This window comes from Cervus canadensis, chromosome 27 (genome assembly GCF_019320065.1).
Source record: "Cervus canadensis isolate Bull #8, Minnesota chromosome 27, ASM1932006v1, whole genome shotgun sequence".
NCBI lineage: Eukaryota > Metazoa > Chordata > Mammalia > Artiodactyla > Cervidae > Cervus > Cervus canadensis.
Window position 1 is genome coordinate 38,578,956 of NC_057412.1, and position 11,998 is coordinate 38,590,953.

Below are 11,998 nucleotides of genomic sequence, written 5' to 3' on the forward strand. Positions count from 1 at the left end.
TGCTTTCATTCACCTCAATGACACCCAAGTCATTATTTCTATGAAACACTTGTAGAATCACACTGCTAAGTTTACCTCACTCAGATGTCCAGAAGATGCCCCTTGCAAAAACTAGCTACTGCATCCGAGTCTTCAGTCTCAGTTTTTAATGACCACCTAACCAGTCACCAAGTGACTCTCTTACTAACCACTCCTTCACATTTAATCTGTCACCAAGTCTCATTGGCTCTATAGTCTGATTTATTTTTAATACTTTTATTTATTTGTTCATTTTTGGCTGTCCTTGTTCTTCGTTGCTGCGTGGGCTTTTCTCTATTTGCAGAGAGCAGAGGCTCCCCTGTAGTTGCAGCGTGTGGGCTTGTCACTGAGGGGCCTTCAGGAGCGGTGACGCCTGACCTCAGCAGCTGTGGTTCCCAGGCTCTGGAACACAGGCCCAGCAGTGGTGGGTCATGGGCTTAGTTACTCGGTGGCACATGGCATCTTGTTGGCCGGAGATTGAACCAAGGTCTTCAGCATTGGCAGGTGGATTCTTTACCACTGAGCCTCCAGGGAAGCCCTGATTTATTTTGATCTATGGCTCTGTCAGATGTTCGAGTTGGATTTAGAAAAGGCAGAGGAACCAGAGATCAAATTGCCAACATCTGCTGGATCATCAAAAAAGCAAGAGAGTTTCAGAGAAACATCTACTTCTGCTTTATTGCCTATGCCAAAGACTTTGACTGTGTGGGTCACAACAAACTGTGGAAAATTCTTAAACAGATGAGAATACCAGACCACCTGACCTTCCTCTTGAGAAACCTGTATGCAGGTCAGGAAGCAACAGTTAGAACTGGACATGGAACAACAGACTGGTTCCAAATAGGAAAAGGAGTACGTCAAGGCTGTATATTGTCACCCTGCTTATTTAACTTATATGCAGAGTATATCATGAGAAGCGCTGGGCTGGAAGAAGCACAAGCTGGAATCAAGATTGCTGGAAGAAATATCAATAACTTCAGATATGCAGACAACACCACGCTTATGGCAGAAAGCGAAGAAGAACTAAAGAGCCTCTTGATGAAAGTGAAAGAGGAGAGTGAAAAAGTTGGCTTAAAACTCAACATTCAAAAAATGAAGATCATGGCATCTGATTCCATCACTCTTGGCAAATAGATGGGGAAACAGTGGAAACAGTGACAGACTATTTTTTGGGGGCTCCAAAATCACTGCAGATGATGACTGCAGCCATGAAATTAAAAGACGCTTGCTCCTTGGAAGAAAAGCTATGACCAATCTAGACAGCATATTAAAAAGCGGAGACATTTCTTTGCCAACAAAGGTCTGTCTAGTCAAAGCTATGGTTTTCCAGTGGTCATGTATGGATATGAGACTTGGATTATAAAGAAGGCTGAGTGCTGAAGAATTGGTGCTTTTGAACTCTGGTGTTGGAGAAGACTCTTGAGAGTCACATGGACAGCAAAGAGGCCCAACCAGTCCATCCTAAAGGAAAATCAGTCCTGAATATTCATTGGAAGGACTGATGTTGAAGCTGAAACTCCAATACTTTGGCCACATGATGTGAAAAATTGACTCATTTGCAAAGACCCTGATGCTGGGAAAGATTGAGGGTGGGAGGAGAAGGGGACGACAGAGGATGAGATGGTTGGATAGCATCACTGACTCAATGGACATGAGTTTGAGTAAGCTCTGGGAGTTGGTGATGGACAGGGAGGCCTGGCGTGCTGCAGTCCACTGGGTTGCAAAGAGTCGGACACGACTGGGAGACTGAACTGAACTGAACTGACAGCTCTGTCTTCTCCCTCATCACCCCAATCACAGATGTTCATCACAGATGAACAAGAACTTCACATACTTTTAATCACCTGGGGAGCATTGAAAAATGCATGTTATTTGACCACATTCATGATCTTTGGGATCAATTTCTAAAATGGTATCTCAGACAATATTCTGCATGAAAAACTACCCCAAACAATTTGGACATGTAATCTAGTTTGGGAATAACTGGACAAGAGTGATAGCTTACTAAAGAGTATTTATGACACAAGATTCTTCTTCCTACATTCTGTTTTCTACAACCAAATATTTAAGTTCACAAATAACCTTTGATGACACGCCACATCTTAAAAGTGGCAGTGCTTGCCTATTGCTTGGTGAATAAAATTGAAGATTATTCATATGATATTCAATTCACTTGATAACCTAGGCCTTTCTAACATTTTTAAAACCTGCATTCATCTCAAACACACAGAATTTCCATGTCTCATTCAGTAGTTTCCCCATAAATTTGTTCATGTTCAGAATTTCCTTTTTCTAAATAGGTTTATTCCTCTACATATTTTGAACTGAAATAATCACATTTTTAAAATATAACAATTTTCCCCAATACTTTTCACATATTAAAGTAAGAGTAAATAAAATTGCATTCAGGCTAGTTTATGGTTTTATTTATATTAACCTAACTAAATTTTCTTTTTAATCTTCTGATATATATTCTTTTCACATTTACTGCATTGCTTTTCAGAGGCCATCTACTAAGGACAGGGAAATGAAAAATGCAACATTGCTGACAGTTTTTTTCTCACAGGACTTAAGTATCAACCACAGGGGCAAATCCCCTTGTTCTTGTGGTTCTTGGTGATATACCTCATCACCATTGTGGGAAACCTTGGTCTGATTGTTCTCATCTGCAATGACCCTCACCTTCACATTCCCATGTACTTAATCCTTGGAAACTTGGCCTTTGTTGATGCCTGGCTATTCTCCATAGTGACTCCAAAGATGCTGTGTCAGCTTCTGTGCCAAGAGCAAAATCATCTCTCTCACTGAATTCAAGTCACACTTTTCCCCCCTTGCAATCAGAGTAACCACAGAATGCTTTTTGCTGGCAACAATGGCATATGATCGCTATGTGGCCATAAGGCAAACCATTATATTATCCAATGATTATGACAGATAGACTGTGCGTCTGGCTACTAGCTTTGTCATTTTTAGGTGGCCTTTCCCATGCCACACTTCATAACATTTTTTAATTCAAATTAACCTTTTGTGATTCCTTCATAGTATAGCACTTTTACTGTGATATTATACCATTGTTTAAGATGTCCTGTACTGACCCTTCCATTAATTTTCTGATAGTATTTATTTTCTCTGGATCAATACAGGTGTTCACCTTTCTCATTGTTCGTGTGTCTTATTCGCTTGTTCTCTTTACAGTTTTAAAAAAGAAGTCTGTAGAAGGTGTGAGGAAGACCTTCTCCACCTGTGGTGACCACCTGCTATCTGTCTCTTTATATTATGTGCCTCTTCTCTTTATGTATGTGCACCGTGGATCTGCACAAGCAGATGATCAGGATATGATGGACTCTCTATTTTACATTGTCATAATTCCTTTGTTAAATCCAATTATCTACAGCTTGAGAGATAAGGAAGTCATAGATTCACTGACAAAAATGTTAAAAAGAAATGAGTATATATAATACTAATAAGTGTCCTTTTTTCATTAAAACAACACAAAATTTTACAGGTGAGATGTTGCGACATGCTGATTAGTGTTCAAAGTTTTTTATATTTATAATTATTCTATTATTTTAATGACTTAAGATGTTAGTGCCTAACAAATTCTTTAAAGTATTTGCTTATCTTATTCTAAAATATATAAGGTATTTAATCAAATGTTAATGTCATAGAAAACTAATTAAATTGAAAACAAATGGAAATATTTCATATGTTTGCATGTTCTTCAATGTGTGACTTTATAAATGCATTAAGTACTAAAGTAGTGGATTTCCTCTGAATAGTTTATCACGTGTTTGATACTCACACAACTGTAGAGCCTTGTATCACATGTAACTCCACAAGGAGGCAGGTTTGTGTTTGAATGAACAGAAGTATTCCCAGAATTCTGCCTGCCACCAAAAGGTATTACTTTCTACTTTATCTGACTCATTATAAATCTTTAGTAGGGATGAACTCTCATATCACATAGAGAAATAAACAGAAATTAGAAAATAATGGGGAAAAATGGCATTAGAGGTAAGAAATTAAGTCAGAGCTACAGTGTAAAAGATGCCCTTAGCTAGTATGCTTTTTAGAGAAAGGCAAAGAGGCAAGTTGTCTTTCACTGTCTATGATGCTTTCTAAGGACCTTTCTAGCTTTGTTTTTATTTGAAGGTCAATCTGAAAAACTTCACTAATTTAGAAAACTAACAGATTACAATGATGATTTAAGTTGGATAGGCATAGAAAAGAAGAAATTGCAGAATAGAAAGAAAATGGTCAATTTTTCTAGAATTAAAAATAGGCAAAATATTAAGATTTTAAAAACAGTAATATATTGTTAACATTTAACAATAATAGTAATTGTTATTGGAGTGTGTTGTTGACAACGAGGAGCTTTAAATGTATATTTGTTGTTGTCATTGTTCAGTCGCTAAGTCATTTCCGAATCTTCGTGACCCCATGGACTGAAGCATGCCAGGCTTCCCTGTCCTTCACTATCTCCTAGGCACGTTCACTGAGTTGATGATGCTGTCGCATCATCTCATCCTCTGCTGCCCTCTTCTCCTTTTGCCTTCCATCTTTCCCAGCATCAAGGTCTTTTCCGATGAGTCGGGTCTTCGCATCAACTGGTCAAAACACTGGAACTTCAGCTTCAGAATTAGTCCTTCCAATGAATATTCAGGATTGATTTCCTTTAGGATTGACTGGTTTGATCTCCATGCAGTCCAAGGGACTCTCAAGAGTCTTCTCTAGCACCACAATTCAAAAGCATCAATTCTTTGGTGCTCATCTTCTTTATGGCCCAACTCTCACATCCAGACACGACTACTGGAAAAACCATAGCTTTGGTTATACAGACCTCTGTCGGCAAAGTGATGTCTCTGCTTTTAAAAATGCTATCTACTGGGAAGACCCAGAGGAATCGGGTGGAGAGGGAGGTGGGAGGGGGGATCGGGATGGGGAATACGTGTAAATCTATGGCTGATTCATATCAATGTATGACAAAACCCACTGAAATGTTGTGAAGTAATTAGCCTCCAACTAATAAATAAAATAAAATAAAATAAAAATGCTGTCTAGGTTTGTCATAGCTTTCCTTCCAAGGAGCATCTTTTAATTTCATGGCTTCAGTAATCACGTACAGTGACTCCGGAGCCCAAGAAAATCAAATCTGTCACTGCTTTTACTTCTTCCCTTCTATTTGCCATGAAGTGATTGTATCAGATGCAATTATCTTAGTTTTCAGAATTTTGAGTTTTAAGCCAGCTTTTCACTCTTCTCTGTTAGCCTCATCAAGAGTCTCTTTAGTCCCTTTTTAGTTGCTGCCATTAGAGTGGTATCATCTACATATCTGAGGTTGTTGCTATTTCTCCCAGCAATCTTGCTCCCAGCTTGTGAGTCATCCAGCCCAGGATTTTGCATGATGTACTCTGGTTTCTCTCATGGCTCAGATGGTAAGGAAACTGCCTGCAGTGCAGGAGACCCACGTTCTATCCCTGGGTTGGGAAGATCCCCTGGAGAAGCGGATGGCTACTGGCTCCAGTATCCTTGCCTGGAGAATTCCATGGACAGAGGAGCCTGGTGGGCTACAGTCTGCAGGGTCGCAAAGAGCTGGACATGACTGAGCAATTAACACACACTCTGTGTATAGGTTAAATAAACAGGGTGACAATACGTGGTCTTGTTGCACCCCTTTCCCAATTGTGAACCAGTCAGTTGTTCCATGTAAGGTTCTAACCATTGCTTTTTGACCTGCATACAGGTTTCTCAGGAGACAGGTAAGGTGGTCTGGTATTCCCATCTCTTTAAGAATTTTCCACAGTTTGTTGTTGATCCACACAGTCAAAGCCTTTCATGTAGTCAATGAAGCAGAAGTAAATGTTTTTTTTTCTGGAATTTCCTTGCTTTCTCTATGATCCAACGAATATCAAAGATCAAATAACTTTGAGATGATACAAGGTTATATAGCTCAGTGAGTAGATGGGAAGGACATGAAAATAAACAAGAATTTGGATGATTGTGCCTTCAAGTCCTTAAATGTCCATTTTGTCATACTACATACTCTAAGAATAATAAGTGATTCATCTTCAACTCCACCTTTCTCTTTATCTCATCACTGATTCTATATATATTCTTTCTGATATCACTGAGAGCCTCACCTTCATAACTGCATATCTTTTTGATTTACAAAACTCAAGTTACTTTTCCTCCCATTCTGTGGATCCTCTCTTACTTCCCAAACACAGCTGCCAAATTATTCTTTGTATGCAGAACTCAAAGCAAATAATATATTAGACATTATAAATGCTGTCAGAATATGATTCTTTTTTACTTCTGAGAAGATATTAATACCATTTAAATGACACTTATTTGAATGAAATGACTAACAGTATTGTCATATTTCCTTCTATTTTTCAATATAAAGCAAGAAACTTGCTAAATGTACTGAGAGTATTTATGTTAACACAGGTTTTTCTGGTTAACGGAACCAATATGATATAAATATATAATCTATATATACATATAGATATCTATCTATCTAAATGTATATTATATAAAGAGCTTCATTATAAGATATTGGCACATAGAATTACAGAGACTGAGAATCTGCCCTCTGCAAGCAGGAGACCCAAGGTTATAGATGCTCATAGTTCAAAGGCCTGAGACAGTAGAATCAATGGTATAGATTTCTGTCTGAGTCTGAAATCTTAAGAACCAAAACCATCAAAGACATGAGAAGAGCAATGTCTGAGACAAGCAGAGAAACAATTCAGTGATCCATTGCTTTTTTTGTTGTTGTTAAATTAGGGAGAGGCATTTGCTTTACTCAGTCTACTAATTCCAAACTAATCAGGTCTGGAACCACCCTCACAGACACATATCCATAGGTAATATTTTTCAAGATATCTGGATATCCCATGGCCCAGAGAAGCTGATACATAAAGTGAACCATCACAACTTTACCTGTTATCAATTTGGCACCTATACATAATTCCTTACCATATTTAATCTTCAAATAAAGACAACAAGGTCATAATTCTGCCTAACATGATATGACTATGCTGTGTACAACTGAAAATGCACCAAGCCTTTCCCCAGATGAGAAGGTAAAATCCTTCAGTGATGTTTACTCTTCTCCTCAATATCTGGGAACTTAATACTATGATGTCTAATTAACAATGCTTAATAACAATGATATATAGTCAATACATCTTATGTGACAAGGGATAGGGAATACTAGTGGAAAGAAAACAAATATATTATCTGTATATGTATAAACACACACACACACACACACACACACACACAAAATGTATTCTTACCAAAACAGGAAGAAAATACATACAGCAGCGTTACTGTCTTCATATCTGTAACTGATGACACGGCATTTAAAACTTTATACACTTATACATTCTCCCACTACCAGTCATATTCCCATTGACTTCAGGAAGTAGTGAAGCTAATTATTGCTATTTATCTGCTGGGGTGACACAAATCTAATGACCCAAAGTGTCCAACTGGTTTGTTAAAGCTTGCCACTGACCTTAATCATAGGGAAGAACCTCTAAGAGAGGTGCTATAAAATTTTTTATAAGAGCAATAATAATTTAAAAAGAAATTTTAATATCTAATATGATCTAAAATCTTAAAATCTAGTATCATTTCTATCATTTAGTCTTATTGTTTTAATTTCCATTTTTATGTTTTATAATATGCATAATATTTTAGCATTATGGTACATCTATCTAATTTATAAATAAAATGTGTAGATTTGGAAATATGCCAAATGTCTTTACTGACACGAATGTACACCAAAAATGGTTTGGAATCTCTCATATTGTGAAGCAACCAGCAGTCAGAAGACAGGTGAAATACATAAGGAGATGAGACAATCTGGGGGAAATTCTAGAATGAAAGAAGAATGAGATCAAGTATAGAACTCAGGGGAACATTAGTGTAATTAAGGAAAAAGAAAGAAACACAATTCAGCATAAAAGACTCAGATGGAGCAATCAGGAAGATAGAAGCAGTGAGTGTTATCACAGAAGCCAAAGGTAAAGATTTTCAATAGTCAAAGCCTACAGTTTGGTTAGAAAGGTAATTAGATGTTCTTTGCAGCAGGCATTCAGAGTTAGTTGTGACTTTACTGAAAAACAGGGTTTGATAAATTGGGAAGGACAGAAAAAAATCAATGGAAAGGAACCCAAACAGAACAACTTCCAATCTAATTCTCCATTCCCTTTATATTACCTGTTCTCTTTACATTATGTATAAGTAAACTTCTACCACCCTAGTTTGCTATTAATCTTTTAATTAGGTCTTGCTCTTTCAAGTTTCTAGGCCTTTATCACATGATTCCCTCATGCTAATTCTTTCCTCATGTGCTTTGCTTATAAAATCCTAATTTATCTTCAAGATTCATCAGGAATGACAATTCCACTTAGAAATCTTTTTTTTTTTAATGCGTCCAGGTCACTATTAACTTTGTTCACTATATTTTAATACAGCTTAGTTATACTTTTTTATATCACAGCCTAAGTTGCTTGGTAGTTAGCAATATAAGTGTCTCTGTCTTAGTCACTAGGAGATTCCTTTCAGAAGTATTTGTGAAACTTGAGAAAGTCTTATCCCCACATGCTCACATTCTGTGTGCACTTTACCCACTGTCTTTTCCAACACCATGTCTATTGCAAGCACTTGATTTAGGTTAAACTGAACTGAAATTTTTAAAATAAAAAAAGCACGTACTGAGGATCTAGTTCCATTTGTGAACACAGGTTCCGAATACATATGACAGTGTCAGTGACTTGCTGACTTAAGCATATATAATCAAGACTTAAAATCAAGACACATACAAGTGATACTTGATCAAGTAGCAAACGCAATATAAAAACAAGTATCATGTATACTCTGGTCACCTGATGTGAAGAGCCAACTCATTAGAAAAGACTCTGATGCTGGGAAAGACTGAAGGCAGGAAGAGAAGCAGATGACAGAGGATGAGATGGTTGGATGGCATCACCAACTCAATGGACATCAGTATGAGCAAGCTCTGGGAGATGGTGAAGGACAGGAAAGCCTGGCGTGCTGCACTCCATGGGGTGGCAAACAGTGGAAATGACTGAGCGACTGAACAGCAACAATCTTGTATATTAGGAAATGAAAACATAAATTGAAGGACCTAGGAAAGTCCTTAAGGAGGAGATCTGATTTGAGATGAGGATGGAGTAGTTCTTGGAGTAAAGAGAGGAGGACAGTGTTCTAGATGAGGGAAACATAAGCACATTAATTAAACAGGTGCAGAGAAGAACAGAAGGGATGCACGTGGCCAAGTGCCCTGAGGTGAGAGGAATAAAGAAAGGTGAGAGGCAAAATTCAGACAGACTATGCAGCATCTGAAAAGACAAAAATAAAAAAAGTGGACTCGTGTGAAAAACCAATGAAAGACATTGCAAACTCTTGAGTAGGAGAGTATAATTTTTTCATTCATTGAACAAATATTTGTTGAGCACTACAAAATGTCCCATATTGTTTAAGGTGTTAGAAATATACAGGGGTGAACATAACAGAGAAATCCCTTTCCTCTTAAGTCTATATGCTAATGGTGATTGGGTGAAAGGAGTGACCAACTGACTCCTTGTGATATAATAACAAATAAATACGTAGCATATCGAAGGTGATTAACGGAATGAAGGTTCCTGAGAGTCCCTTGGACTGCAAGGAGATCACACAAGTCAATCCTAAAGGGAATCAAACCTGAATACTCATTGGTAGGACTGCTGCTGAAGCTGAAGCTCCAATACTTTGGCCACTGGATGTGAAGAACCGACTCACTGGAAAAGACGCTGATGTCCAGAAAAACTGAAGGCAGGAGGAGAAGGGGATGAGAGAGGATGAGATGGCTGGATGGCATCATCGACTCAATGGACATGAGTTTGAGCAAACTCTGGAAAATAGTTAAGGACAGGGAAGACTGGTATGCTGCAGTCCACGGGGTCGCAGAGTCAGACACAATTCAGTGACTGAACAATAGAGTGGAAGGAAGGGGAAAAAATAAGGTAAAAAAGATAATGGCAGCTGAGGGAAACTGCAAAGATAGGAGAAACATTTCAGTAATTCATATGTAGGAATAAATAATGATATGATAGTTTCCAATGAGATTTCTAAAAGATATTGGGACAAATGTAAATCACAGAGTAAAGTTAATGACCCCGGTTAAACCTATCACATCTTTTACTCTCCTTTCAAAATTCTAATAATCTTTCATAAGGCATATTAATTATTCCAGTAAAAGGTAAAATTAATATGAGACTGTTTTCTGCTGATTTAAAATTTATGCAGATAATAAACAGCATTTAATAAGAATATATATAATAATTAGCAAGATGATCATCAAACAACCTTAGTCTTATAAGGCATGTTTTTATGTGCTTCAACCACATAGTCTTACAAGGCATCTTTTTATGTGTAGGGGATTGAATCTCCCCACAGAAATACTCTCATGTCTGTGCAAGGAAATCCCTTAGGATTTGATGGAAATTTTTAACTTTGCATCGTAAGGAACATAATTATTGACTCTGACCTATTTGCAGTCTCCCAGATTTTCATTCTTTTAATCCCAAATGCTTTAGAGACAAAAGTTTATATTCTGAAATTCTGTAAGACCTAAGACCAAAAGGAAACATGAGTTGCTATAAAACATTCTCAGTGAAATTTAGGTAAGGGGAATATTCTAATTTATTTTTACTTTTAGTATTAACATTCATTAATATATATTTATCTGCAATTATTAAGCATCTTTTGGTTGTTACTAGGTTTCAACTATGCCATTATCTTTCTATCTCTTTTCAAAACTGAAGACTATGGAAAATTAGGATGAGATTCAAACTGTTATTCACGATAGCCTTTTCAGATTAAGGTAGAACTTCAAAATATACAGGTAAAGACAAAAAGGAACTCTATTAAATAATTCAGGCACTTACACTGAACATTTTCTAACTTAGCTGCATAATTAAGTGGATTATTTTTAGTACTTTAAAACAAATAACCAAAATTTTCAGTTGGTATTTTTACTTTGATATTTTACTTTTACTTTGATATTTTGATTATGGAAAAATAAAACTATTTTGACCAAAGAATTTATATTATTAAACCTAACAGTTAACAGTCCTAGTGGATCACTAAATGATAGCTTTTTAAGAAGAAAACAAAGTTTGTCCTCAAAAATTGCATGAAGATTTAGAGGGTTTTCTCTTCTAAGTTTATGAAAAAACTAAAGTATAAAAGCAAGCTTACTATTATTTATTAGCTTTTAATCCACTGTGATATACTTTGGAAAGTCTTACACAGCTTTTTAGAGTAGGAAAAATAGTAGATGAGTAGATTCAAATGAAAGGATACCTATTTTTAAATTAAATATACATATGGTATTTATCATAAAACCATTGTTTAACATATATAACATGCTGATTTGATACATTTGTATATGGTAATATGATTGCCATTGTAACATTTAGGAGTCTATCATGTCACATAATTGTCACTTCTCTGTGGTGAGAATAATTAAGATCTAGTCTCAGTACTTTTGATGGTTATAGTAAATATTTTTGTCTACATTAGCTATACTGTTCATTAGATTCCAGGACTTATTTATCTACTAGTTGCAAGTTTGTACCCTTAAACAGCATTACTCCTATTCTCTTACTCCTTATCCCCTAGTAATACCATTTTACTCTGTTTTTATAAGTTTTGCTTTTTTAGATCCACACATAAATTATACCATACAGTACTTGTCTTTCTCAATCACTTAGCATAACGTCCTCCAGGTCCATTCATGTTTTCACAAATGGCAGGGTATCATTCTTCCTCATGGCTGAATAATATTCAATTGTGTGTGTGTGTGTATATATATGTATGTATGCATACATACATACACACCACACTATCCACCTCGTCTTCTTTATCCACCCATCCTATGATGGACACTAGATTTCTATTG

At 36.6% G+C, this 11,998-nt stretch overlaps 1 pseudogene; it reads left to right on the plus strand.

Moving 5' to 3' along the window:
- The first annotated feature begins 2,521 nt into the window (after positions 1-2,521).
- Positions 2,522-3,476, plus strand: LOC122428668 (annotated as a pseudogene).
- Positions 3,477-11,998: the final 8,522 nt, after the last annotated feature.